This window comes from Gymnodraco acuticeps, unplaced genomic scaffold (assembly GCF_902827175.1).
Source record: "Gymnodraco acuticeps unplaced genomic scaffold, fGymAcu1.1, whole genome shotgun sequence".
Taxonomy (NCBI): Eukaryota; Metazoa; Chordata; class Actinopteri; order Perciformes; family Bathydraconidae; genus Gymnodraco; species Gymnodraco acuticeps.
This window is the reverse complement of record NW_022990026.1, coordinates 794455-808715: the sequence shown is the minus strand read 5'-3', so window position 1 is coordinate 808715 and position 14261 is coordinate 794455.

Sequence of the window (14261 nt, the reverse complement as noted above, 5' to 3'; positions counted from 1 at the left end):
ACATTTTTAATTGTGTATTTCAGCAGAGCGGGGGGGTCACGGTGCTGCTGGACCTGGAGGTGCTGACACCTTAGTGGGATATCATCTGGGCAGGTTTAGGGGAAGGAGAATATAAACTGTTATAATCACAGCTACTAAGATTAGAACACTAATATTGTTAACAATCAATCTATACAACATGCTTTTGTTCATTTAAAAAACATATTGTTTTATTAGTACAGAAAAATTAAGACTTATTTTAAATATGAAATAATATGATTAAATTACATCAGCTATATTTAATTTAATGTAACATTACTGGAGGCTAAAGGAACAGCTTCATCTTATTTACCTGGCCATGGTTCTCTTTATTTAAATCGCAGTCGGTGATCTCCAAAAAATGTAAAAGTAAAGTTTCTGGATCCTTGTAAGCTAATTTGCTAGCAGGCTGCTGGAGCAACGCAACCGAACAGCGTGTATCACGTGACGTAAATACGAAGCGCTCCGTAGGCTAGACCATCTCATTGGGCTGGGTCCTCCGTGGACCGCGTAGGCTGTAGTACTCCGAAGGGTGCAGCCCCTGAATTGAGACACGGCCACAGACTTTATTTCACATGAGCTCCAGTGTGGAACCCCACTGCACCCCCTGGTGGATCGATGATCCATTGCAGCTGGCTTCATTATAATTACATTTATTTATCACGGGGGCGGTCTCAAGTCAAGCTGGAGGTTTTCCCTTGAGCGAGGGCAGATCACGTACCAATCACGGCCCTCGCGTTTCAAACTGTCTGAAATTAAGCGCTACATCTGTAGCTAGCTATTCTCGGCCGCTATGAAAACGTTTTGACTTGTGAATAAGTGTGCAATGTTCTGTAATTTGCTTATGTTAGAAGTATTCGTTATTCTCGCGTCCAGGAGAGAAGCTTGGAAAGTAAGAGACAATGGAGTCTCTGAGAAAGGTCAAATGGGTTACTTTAATTAAATGGCGCGGTAATGAATCAGACAGAAGGTAGTTGGGGAGAGAGAGGCTGCAGCACCCTAACCCTAACCCGGCCGTGGAGAAGTCCCTGAGGTCGGGTTGTCCTCCGTCTGTATCAATCCAGCGCTCCTCCTTCAATGGCGGCTGGTGACGTCGTTCTCCCACCTCTTTCTCCAATGTCCGTTATTGCGCATAACAGAGGATTCAGACGTTGTTCATTCAATACATAACTAAACTCGCCTTTTCTCCTCATACTCTCTTTCATGACTTTTTATTTAATGCATTTTAACGGCCGCAATCGTTGTTTTCTCAAAAACGGAAGTCAAGCTTACTCGTGATATTTCAGAGATACCTTCCGGTTTCAAAATAAACGTTAGCGTCAGTCGAATGCTAACCGTATATGTTTTCACAATAAAACAGTTTTAAGTTTACTGTATGTTTAAACCAAAATACATCATTAAGGCGAGACACCCCAGGTGAATAGGGTAATTTTTTTTAACTTAAAGGTATCAGCTAGACATTTCTCCAGTTAATTACTTACAATGAGGCAATTGTTTTTTGTATTACAAGTTTTCTGAAATAGCATGTTTAAATATGCAAATTAAGCATTATCTCATTAAATATGCACATATTTTAACACATTTCAGGAATCAAAATCTAAACTTTGGATAAAGCCAGGTTCAAAATGCTTGTTTCATTTTGTAGTCATATTAGTATCTAAGGCTTTTAAGTGGGCGGTTTTGGCACAGTGTTTAGAGCGTTGGTCATCAGATCAAGGGGCGTTGGTGAACTCCAGTTCGAATCCCGACTCGGCCGCCACTGCGTCAGGCCGTTGTGTCCTTGGGCAAGACACTTTACCCGATTTCGTTTCTTGAGGTTTAAGACCCCTTTGTGCTTTCACGATTGGTTGCTGATACAAAGGAAATGACCATATGTGGATCCGATGAGATTGTGCAGGAGAGACTGTTGAATGGTCTGAAACCTGGCTCGGCGTGCCCTTTTGATGAGCTGGGTTAAATCATAAAAGGAAGGAATTCAAAGCACCAGATACAGGGTTAAACAATAATCTGTTTTAATGGTAATAGAACAATACAATACACTTTAAAGGGGGTACCCCCTGCTCTGGTCCCAGTGCCGGGAGATCCCATCATCTTGACGGCAGTAGTGATGGGTCGTTCGAACGAATCTTTGATGTGAAGGAGATGAACTGATTCCTCCCACAAAACGATTAGTTTGAGTCGCCGCCTTCCGCCAAAAGCTAAAGAGAAGCTGTTCGTGAACGACGAACTTAAAGAACTGGCGGAAACAGTTCAGAACTGTTTCCGACAGTTCTTTTATCTTATATCCCTTTCTTTCAAGAGGAGGGTTAGGGCCACTGGATGTTCCATCTACACAGAGTTGGACTCAGTTAGACAACTACCACAAATACAATGAAGTACTTTACTGTTGGACTCAGTACTAGTTGGACTTCTACCACAAGTAGGCTACTATGAAGTTATTTTACTGTGTACTTTCAGTTATTCTCTGTCAAACTCCTGTGGCAGAAAATAATTGTATCTCTCATCAAATATAGCAGAAAACATGCAGTTTGACAGAGGATTAAAACTGTAATCAGAGCCCTCTCATCTGAGCTCCGTTACACACACACACAGGAGCGGGACATCCTCCTCAACCTGTCCGCCATAAATGCCTCAGAGGACGGATTCCTGAACTGTAGCATCCAGTTAGCTTAGCCGCTAGCTTAGCGATAAATACACACAGCGTTGTATTCTTCTCCCCCTGTCGGTTCTAAAAGCTTCAGAGGGCGGATACCTGAGCTCCATAGCGTCCCGCTAATGTGAAACACACACACACAGTGTTAGCGGGACATTCTCCTCCCCCTGTCGGCCCTAAAAGCTTCAGAGGGCGGATAGCTGGGCTCCGTAGCGTCCCACTAGCTAAAGGTAAACATAGATGGGTACATAGAATATGAATAAATCGTCACCGATGTAGAGGATATATTTTTTTATTCACTTTGAACTCGGCCAAATGGAGTTTAATGCTTTGGGATTTAAGTTAGGCCACATAGTACGTGCATGGATTTGAAAGTATAACGTGCTAGCCTGCTGTAATACATCGTATAGTCAGGCACACATTTATGAGATTTAACAATGGCCAATTATATTTCTTAAATAATATGTAGCCTATTCCCAGAACATAATTTATGGGGCAACAAGGTGAGGTGTAAAATGTGTTTTAATATCATACATTTTACGCCAGCAAACTTCTTGTACGGACTTCGGCAGTAGTGAAGACTCACTGAACTAATTAAGTACAAAGGCGAATCGTTCGCGAACGTGCAAATCACCAGAAGTCGTTTGCGAACCGGTGAACGAATCAGTGAATGAATCTTTAAAGTGAACTGAATCAAAAGATTTGTGTCCCCTAAGGAAATCTAAATGCCCATCACTAGACGGCAGGAGGAAAAGAGGCCGTACAAAACACACAACAGCATACATGTAAGAACAACAGGAGGAGTTGTGTGGATGCTCCTCCCAGAGGGGTCATCTATTGGGCGATATAAAAACGACAGCCTGTCGCAGCGAATCAGCGTGAGCCAGCCAGGAGGCAGCAAAGAAAAATAGTCTCTTCAGTTTGAGGGCAAAACAAACACATCTGGTGTTCGCTGTCTCACATTCTTGCAGTTTGGACACACACACATTTCTGCATAGATTTCCCTCTCTCCGGCCCCCTCCCCCATCAGTTCAATACACACAGCTCCACACACCCTTGGCATTTTAAAGATATGTCTAAGATATAGTTGTTTATAGTTGACTAATACAAGTAATACATGTAAGTTACTTTAATATCAATAATAACAAGGAAAACATTACCTCTGCTCTCAAGCAGTGAAATAGTAGCGCACACTCATTTCCCTTAGCATGTGTAACGCACACTCATTTTATCCTGCAGCATTCCAGAGATTTGAGCTGTTGTTAGGCTCCCACATCTCCACTACTCCAAATACAAAGGTTTCACTTCTCATATGTCCAGCTTCTTGTTACACAGACTGCCATTATTGATACAAAGTAATTAAACACACACATATATTTAAGACATATAGACTTCCCTGATACTTTACATGCTGTGTGTAATGAAGAATGTATCCTCCCCTACCTCTCTAGTCTTCTGTCATGAAAAGCTGCTTCTACTTCATACAGAGTAATTAAGCATATTTAAGCCAACCACTCCACAATGTTGTAGCAATTTAGTACCCACACATGAAAGAATAAAACAGAGAAATCGGCCACAGGATCAGTTAACTAACCAAAGTTAACCACTCCTGTAGCCTAAAGCCATCCCTGAACTTCCTCTCACCTTAAAGTCAGTTTACTTGGAATTAATACATGTATTGATAATTCAGGCCGACTCTTGTCTCCAGGCCTCTTTATGAGCCTTGCAGGAAATGAATCATTAACTAACAAGACTTTAACTGCATTATATCTGAGGAAGATCTCTCTTGGAGTTCCCCTGTTAATTGTAAAAACCATTGATGATTAACAAAGAGACTCATGGGCCCCTCTTGATATCTGGAAACTGCAACAAGACTTTCTGCCATTCAAATTTAACACACTTCTTATATATCAGGTGACATAATAAAATGAATATACCAGAAATATGCTGTATTAAACTTTCTGCTATAACACTGCTTCAAGACACAGCTTTCCAACGATATCTCTGTTGACATGGTGCACACAGCGGTCACGGTACTTTATGTTACGTTAGAATGCTAACCTTTGGTGAATTTAGGAGAAATCTACAGACGCAAATAGACAAACTATAGTAAAATAAACACTTAAATGTGTATTTTGTACGTTTTCCTTCCAAAAGCCTGAAAGAAAACATGTTATAGAATCAAAATAGCACAAAATCTCAAAATTGACCAGTACTTCAAAAACTATGTTTTTGCCTGCCGTGTTTCAGCTTAAACATTGATTTTAATTTCTAACACTTCACTAACTCATGGCACTAATCGTGTGTTTCAGGTGAGGCGGGACAACTCCCTGGATTGGAAACGAGTGAGCTTTCCCCTCCGGATCGCAACAGCAGCCCTTGCTCGTCTCCCTTTCCACCAACCAAACGCAAAGGTACATACAAACACACTGTAACTACTCTGACCTTGAAAGAAGGTTGTGATGAAAAATCACACATAATGCTTTAATGACAACACCTTACATTTTACAAGAACTACATTTGTGATGTGTTCAAAATCCTCACCCATGGCCACTGGTAGCTTTATGTCCGTCATTGTGTCTGTAAGAAGGAGAAGAAGAAATGGCACAAATACAAAGACGTTAGCAACAAAGCTACCACTAGCATCGAGCGCTGCTAACAAACCAGAGACATTACTGCCTACTAAAATACACAGACAAGTTCACATTGCACAAACACCCAACAGCACAAAAGCAAAGACAATGCAGAGGAAAAACGGGAGGGAAAGTCTCACAAGCAAAACCGAAAGTCAACATCACCGGCACACAGGCAGCAGCTAACACGTGGTGCTACGGGCTTTCAGTTAACTTAAATGGACGATGAAATTACATGTAAATCCCCATTAAATCACGGCTGTGTGTGTGTCTACGCATACCTTCACATGCGGTCAATTATACAGCATAAAGGACTATTATGACTATACAGCACATTCAATAGCGTGTATATTACCAAGCTATTAGTGTATGCATTACGATACATGCAAGCATACAATGCAGAAGTGAGAGCAATTAAATAAAACACACGTTTATGACTGATAAGCTCGAAATACTTCAAAGATAGTGAAAACAAAATATGACTTAACTGTTCTCTCTGGCAGGCGGAAAGAACGCCACGCTGAAATGAAGAGACTTTTATAGAGAACCGCAGTGACGCGTCAAAAACCCAGAAGTACATCTGGACCCGGTGACGACATTACCTATTGATGCAGCAACCACTGTAAGTTATATTCTTGTTTAATTAGACTTCTCTGTTTCATTTATTCGACTCTGTATAATTGTTATTGTAGCTTAAACGGCTAAATCGCTTTTGAGAGATTTTAAATCTCAGATCTGCTCAGGCGAAACCTGCTTCACAGCACTCAAGCCTGCATTAATATAGGCAGGGCCAGTCTATTGTCGCCCATCAGCTATAGATAGTTAACTAATTAGAGGGGCGTGGCCCTACAGCTGTGAGAACTGAGCAATCAGGCGTCCAGTTTTTTGTAGCTCTTTCCTGGAGCGTCAGCTTCAGCGTCAGACAGCCGAAGACTGACAAAGACATTGGAGTCCTACGGGAGTAAGACTGACAAAGACATTGGAGTCCTACGGGAGTCACGAGGGTGGCAAAGAGGAGGCAAATCCTACTCTGATTGAGCTGGTGTCTTATTTCTCTTTTCTTTAGTTTTCTAGCCCCTCATGCTATAATCATGTGTATTTTCTCCATTCCTGTTCATGTGTCTTCTCGCAATTATCATTGGCCCCGTGTATCTCCTAATCGATATAACCGGCCTGCTCTCGTCTATCCCACGTGCTCCACTGAGATCCAACATCTAGTTTCTGGTGGCCTGTGGAATTGCCAGTCAGCTGTTCCTAAGGCTGACTTCATCTCTGGCTACGCCTCCCTGCAGTCTCTGGATTTCCTTGCTCTCACTGAGACCTGGATTACTCCATCCAACACATCCACCCCAGCAGCTCTCTCCACTGCATATTCCTTCTCCCATACACCCAGACCCACTGGCAGAGGAGGTGGCACTGGTCTCCTGCTCTCTCCCAAATGGAGCTTTTCCCTCTTCAAACTACCTAATTTCACTCCTTCCACCTTTGAATTCCATGCCGTCACAGTAACCCATCCTATACAGTTAACCATTGTTGTTCTCTACCGTCCACCAGGCGCCTTGGGGGACTTCTTGGAGGAATTAGATCATCTCCTCTCACACATCCCTGAAACTGGCCCTCCCGCTGTACTTCTCGGAGACTTCAACCTCCAGACGGGGAAGATAGACGAACTAACATCTCTGTTAACCGCCTTTGCTTTCTCACTGTCTCCGTCCCCACCGACTCATAAAGCTGGCAATGTCCTTGATCTCATATTCTCAAGGAACTGCGCTACTTCTAACCTCTCTGTAAACCCGCTCCACACATCCGATCACTTCTTCATTTCATTCTCTCTATCCCTTTCCAAACATAACAAACTAATCTCTTCTCATCCTGCACTTGTCCGCCGTAACCTTCGCTCCCTCTCCCCCTCTACCTTTGCCTCGTCGGTGCTCTCAGCCCTCCCTTCCTCTGACTCGTTCCAACTCCTGCCTCCAAACTCTGCTGCAGAAACTCTCCTCTCTACTCTCTCATCCTCTCTGGACTCTCTCTGTCCTCTCACATCTCGGCAGGCTCGTCAATCCCCTCCTGCTCCCTGGCTAAATGATGCACTGCGTGCTAATAGAACCGTCCTTAGGGCAGCAGAGCGGAAACGGTGGAAATCCAAACACCGTGACGACCTCCTAACCTATCAGGCTCTCCTCTCCTCTTTCTCTGCTTCGATCTCTCAGGCAAAAAGCACTTTCTTTCAAGATAAGATCCAATCTTCCTATTCCAATCCTAAAAAACTATTTTCCATCTTCTCCACCCTCTTGGACCCTCCAAAAGCCCCTCCCCCCTCCTCACTTCTGTCAAGCGACTTTGTTACCCACTTTGAAAAAAAGGTTGATGATATTCGCTCTTCTTTTTCTGACTCACCTATACTCACCGCTGGGTCACCAGACCTTCCTTCCACCAACACACTAACCTCCTTTTCCCCTCTCTCTCCAAGTGAGGTTCTTACCCTCATTACCTCTGCCCGCCCTACCACCTGTCCTCTGGACCCTATCCCTTCAAACCTCCTTCAGACTATCGCTCCTGATATTCTACCGTTTCTCACCCATTTCATCACACTTCTCTTACTTCTGGTCACTTTCCAAACAGTCTCAAGGAGGCAAGAGTAAACCCTCTCCTAAAGAAAACCCACTCTCAACCCGTCTGATGTTATAAACTACAGGCCTGTCTCTCTCCTCCCGTTCCTGTCTAAAACACTTGAACGCGCTGTCTTTAAACAACTCTCCTGTTATCTCCATCAGAACAACCTTCTGGATCCGCACCAGTCTGGTTTCAAGGCAGGTCACTCCACAGAAACTGCTCTCATTGCTGTCACGGAGGAACTGCACACTGCCAAAACTGCATCCCTCTCCTCTGTCATCATCCTGTTGGACCTGTCTGCTGCATTCGACACAGTGAATCATCAGATCCTCCTTCGCACTCTCCAAAAACATGGAGTTTCAGGCTCTGCTCTTTCCCTCCTCACCTCATACCTGAAAGACCGTACCTACAGGGTGACTTGGAGAGGGTCTGAGTCCGACCCTTGTCAATTAACTACAGGGGTCCCTCAGGGCTCTGTTCTTGGTCCCCTCCTCTTCTCCCTGTACACAAACTCGCTCGGATCAGTCATTAGCCCCGCATGGTTTTTCTTACCACTGCTACGCTGACGACACCCAATTAATTCTGTCCTTTCCCCGCTCAGAGACCCAGGTCGTTGCACGCATCTCTGCTTGTCTAGCTGACATCTCTCAGTGGATGTCTGCTCACCACCTCAAGCTCAACCTTGACAAGACTGAGCTGCTCTACCTCCCGGGAAAAGATTGTCCCACTCTTGACCTAACAATCAACATCGGCACCTCAGTTGTTTCCCCGACTCAGACTGCAAGGAATCTGGGTGTGACCCTAGATAACAACCTGTCCTTCACTGCAAACATCGCTGCTACAACCCGTTGCTGCAGATACACGCTTTACAACATCAGGAAGATACGTCCCCAGCTGACACAGAAAGCGACTCAGGTTCTGGTTCAGGCTCTCGTCATCTCACGCCTAGACTACTGCAACTCCCTCCTGGCTGGTCTACCTGCATGTGCCATCCGACCTCTGCAGCTCATCCAGAATGCAGCGGCTCGTCTGGTCTTTAACCTTCCTACATTTTCCCACACCACTCCGCTCCTCCGCTCCCTTCACTGGCTTCCGGTAACTGCTAGAATCCACTTCAAGACACTGGTACTTGCTTACCATGCTGCGAATGGATCTGGCCCTTCCTACATCCAGGACATGGTTAAACCGTACAACCCACCGCGTGCACTACGCTCTGCATCAGCCAAACGCCTCGCTGCGAGGGGGACCCAAGTTCCCATCGGCGAAAACACGTGGGTTTGCTGTCCTGGCTCCAAGATGATGGAATGAGCTCCCCATTGACATCAGGACGGCAGATAGCTTGCACATCTTCCGGCGCAAACTGAAAACTCATCTCTTTCGACTCCACTTCGAGCGTTAGAACTATTAACGAAGCACTTTTATACTAATAAAGGACTGGCTTACCTAAAGCCAGTTGAGTAGCACTTGAAATGTTTGGCTCTATGAAACCTGATGTACTTATATGATTCTGTTTTCTTCAAGGTTGTGTCTTCCTGGTCGAATGTACTTATTGTAAGTCGCTTTGGACAAAAGCGTCAGCTAAATGCAATGTAATGTAAAATGTAATGTAAAAGTATTAGCATTTTTACCAATTCCGGTTCCTTGGACAAAAAGCAATGCATTTTCTCCATAGGATTTTGGAAAATAGGTCGAAATAAGGTCTGTGTTTGACACAAATTGAAGACACAGATCACGTTTTGTTCTACGACATTAAATACATCAGCTGTGACTGCTATGCCTGTAGACATTTCGGTTAAAATACATCTAACTCAGATGCCTTCACCACATTTGTACCAGAGTACCGAACGCTGTCTCCAGGGGCCTCATTTATAACGCTGTGCGTAGGATTCACGTGGGAAGGTTGCTTACGTAGTAGAAATCCAAAAAATAGGTACAGAAATGTTCCGACATTTTCCGATTCACCAAACATTGCGTACCGACGAGGAAAGTGCGTACAGCACTTCCCACGCCGGTTTCCCTTTATAAATCACAATCGACTCGAAATGCGGTGCAGCTTTTGCTACACGTAACACCCATATTTGCCTATAAATAGTCAAAGAAACGCCCATTCATTCATTCATTTTGACTGACTTTATGAAGAAGATAGCAGGAAATGACGACAGAACAGCTAAAAAAGACATCTCATACCGTGTCAGATTTTGGTTATTTTGGGGAGGTCGAGATAAATCATATTGTTTGGTGGATGCAGTTTGAACCAGAGTAGCAGCATGGAGGTCGGATCGTCACCAAAATAAATAAATAAGTGGTCCGAAAAAGGTTCATGACAAAAAAAATACACATAGCCTTCCTCAGGCAGTGTGTTTGTACCGGGGACAGGAGACCCCCCCTTGATGAGAAACTGTAAGAAATGATCAGGGAATCCCTCCGGAGTGGAGTCATGACGACTGGATCTGAATTATGTTTTTGTATTTGGTGGTTTGTGTTCCAGCTGTCGATCAGCTGTGCGCAGCTTCTCCACTGCAGCCTGTGCATCTCAACCCCCCCCCCCCCCCCTCCCCGCAGCAACTCTATATCCACCAGTTAAAGGAAATACAACTAATGTGTTGTGTTATATTAGCTGTACAATTTACCACATATGGTGTTCTTAGTTTCCATACCTCCTGTGTTTTACGAGCGACTTATCAAGTCTTGGCAAACGGCATAACACACAAATAAACATGATAGTATAAAACCATGCTCGTATCTACAACCTATAGAAATGCAAAACGGCGTCAGTTTAGATGTAATTCTGTCCTCCTGCTTACCGCATCATTTATGAGAAAACATTTCATAACATTAACACAACATATTCGAGGTGGTTTTAAATAATATCCGTATTTATTTATTTCTCCAAGTTATGTTTTTGTGTGCACTGAGGAGTCGCAAACAGGCATTTGTTTAATCATTTTAAGATTGGCTTTAATCAATGTTTGAAAATGAATTCTTCATATGATAAATGAGAGGTAACATTTTATTTATGGTATTATTTCCACATATTTCTCTCCATTCTTCCTTCTGCCAACGCGGTGTCGCAGTTTCTCGTCTCTCCCGTTTTTGTGCTTAGTGCGTACGCATGGGTTAGAGTTTGCGCGGAGGACTGCACGTTTTCCCGTCAAGTTAGTATTTTATAATTTGCAAACATTGCGTAGAAACTGGCGTACGCCATTTTTTGAGCGTATATCCCTTTATAAATGAGGCCCTGGTCTAAGTATGTGAGTAACTCACTAAAATGAAATACTATGACAGTAAAACAAGAATAGAGTTTAAAAGGGGAGTGATTTGTAAAATATCCATAAAGAAATAGAAAATATTTTTACAGTTCTGTTTCATATGGATGTTGAGAGATGTATCCATAGAGCTCTCAAAGTGCACCAGATTGATGCATTTAACTTCAATCTTTAATATTTGTGTTAGATCCACTCCCCACTTATAAAAATAGCACTTTACCCCTGCACCCCCTCTAATCTCAGATGCACCCTGAGTACAGTGAGCCTTTCTAAAATATACAGTAAAGAGACAAACCCACCAGCATTATAGGATATACTATATGACTTTGTGCCAAATTCTTATTTTTGTGCTGTATAAATAAATTGACTTGAAACAGTTGCTGATTTAGAGTACTGGCACCTTTTTTATTCCAATTCAAGCACTGAATATAGTAAATGTGAGGTAAAGTGTCGCCAATGTAACCGGTTAGAACTCGAAGTTGCGATGAGTTCTTAAAATGTATGTAAAGGGTCTTAAAAGGCATTACATTTGACTTCAGGATTCCTGCATATACCCTGTATAATACACACTTCTTGGATTTGATCACCTTGCAGGGCTATCCTGGGGGGAGATTGTTTAGTTATAATAAGCCAAAACAATCAAAGACTCCTGGGTTTACTACTGAAGATGTGTATTAGAATTGTTATATATGAGTGGTAGTAAAAACACTACTATGATAGCTTTCACTCAACGTAATTACATTTTCCTTGGGGCCTAAGGTGAGAGTTGGCCTGCCTCAGTGGTGAACAAGGATGGCCCGAGCACTCGATCTTACAGCCGGTCCCCGGCAGTAGGATCCAAGCCTCTTATTCAGCCAGTGCCCCACGTTCTCATTTCTGTGGCAGGTTGGCTCTCGTTTTGAATAAGATTGTAATCCTTCGTTTCCCTATTATTAAAAAAAGTAAAACTAATCCGATTACATGTACCTAAGGATTACACTTTCCTTTTTTTCTATACGATCTTGATTCGTGTTAGATGTAATCCATTACTGCCTAAGCCAATAAAAGTTATAATTTTTGGAAAATTGTCTCAAGTTATAAGTTATGCCTTCAATGTCTTTCACGTGGAGAAGACATCACATTGGCCGAGGGGTTGCAACTTCCCTCAAGCGTCCTACATGAAAGAAAGATCACATGTTAAAATGTGTGCACAAACTATTCAGTATGACCCGTCTTAGTTTAAAGCGTGCAACTAGTTTTTGACAAGAAAGCTACTGGAGACTTCTAGAATTGTGTGAGTAACACTGTGTTTGTAGACTTCTCTGTTTCAGTGTGTGTACTCTGTATCAATGCTCTGTAGTTGATCTGACTGGAATTGTGTTTTTAAAAACTCAAAACCGCTACAGCATCTGTCAGACAGAAACTTGGGAAAAGTCATTTGACTGAAACCTTAAAAGTGATCTAACTGACTACTAGGGTTAACTTTGATTTAAACATTTGTAGAATACTAAGAGCTTTATTGAGTAGGTGTAACTGTATTAAGGGTTAAACTCAGAACTTTATAACTTAGGGTTTAATGTAATTGACTTAAAAGACAATAACACATCAGGACGAAGCTAGTCTAGATTTCCTTTTGAGGGCCACCAGCTGCAGAGAGTTAACTAATTAAAAGGACGTTGCCCCACAGCTGTGAGAACTCAGCAATCAGGTGTCCATTTTAGGTAGCACTTTCCTGGAGCGTCGGCTTCAGCGTCAGACAGGCTAAGACTGACAAAGACATTAGAGTCCTGTGGGAGTAAGACTGACAAAGACATTAGAGTCCTGTGGGAGTCACGAGGGAGGCAAATCCTACTTTGATTGAGCTAAGTATCGCTGGTGTTTTTATTTTTATTTTGTTTTATTTTATTTGGTTGTTTAGCCCCTCATGCTATAATCATGTGTATTTTCTCCATTCCTGTTCATGTGTCTTCTCGCAATTATCACTGGCCCCGTATATCTCGTAATCGATATAACCGGCCTGCTCTCGTCTATCCCACATGCTCCACTGAGATCCAACATCTAATTTCAGTTGGCCTGTGGAACTGCCAGTCAGCTGTTCCTAAGGCTGACTTCATCTCTGGCTACGCCTCCCTGCAGTCTCTGGATTTCCTTGCTCTCACTGAGACCTGGATTACTCCATCCAACACATCCACCCCAGCAGCTCTCTCCACAGCATATTCCTTCTCCCATACACCCAGACCAACTGGCAGAGGAGGTGGCACTGGTCTCCTGCTCTCTCCCAAATGGAGCTTTTGCCTCTTCAAGCTACCTAACTTCACTCCTTCCACCTTTGAATTCCATGCCGTCACAGTAACCCATCCTATACAGCTAACCATTGTTGTTCTCTACCGTCCACCAGGCGCCTTGGGGGACTTCTTGGAGGAATTAGATAATCTCCTCTCAGACATCCCTGAAACTGGCCCTCCCGCTGTACTTCTCGGAGACTTCAACCTCCAGACGGGGAAGATAGACGAACTAACATCTCTGTTAACCGCCTTTGCTTTCTCACTGTCTCCGTCCCCACCGACTCATAAAGCTGGCAATGTCCTTGATCTCATATTCTCAAGGAACTGCGCTACTTCTAACCTCTCTGTAAACCCGCTCCACACATCCGATCACTTCTTCATTTCATTCTCTCTATCCCTTTCCAAACATAACAAACTAATCTCTTCTCATCCTGCACTTGTCCGCCGTAACCTTCGCTCCCTCTCCCCCTCTACCTTTGCCTCGTCGGTGCTCTCAGCCCTCCCTTCCTCTGACTCGTTCCAACTCCTACCTCCAAACTCTGCTGCAGAAACTCTCCTCTCTACTCTCTCATCCACTCTGGACTCGCTCTGTCCTCTCACATCTCGGCAGGCTCGTCAGTCCCCTCCTGCTCCCTGGCTAAATGATGCACTGCGTGCTAATAGAACCGTCCTTAGGGCAGCAGAGCGGAAATGGTGGAAATCCAAACACCGTGACGACCTCCTAACCTATCAAGCTCTCCTCTCCTCTTTCTCTGCTTCGATCTCTCAGGCAAAAAGCACTTTCTTTCAAGATAAGATCCAATCTTCCTATTCC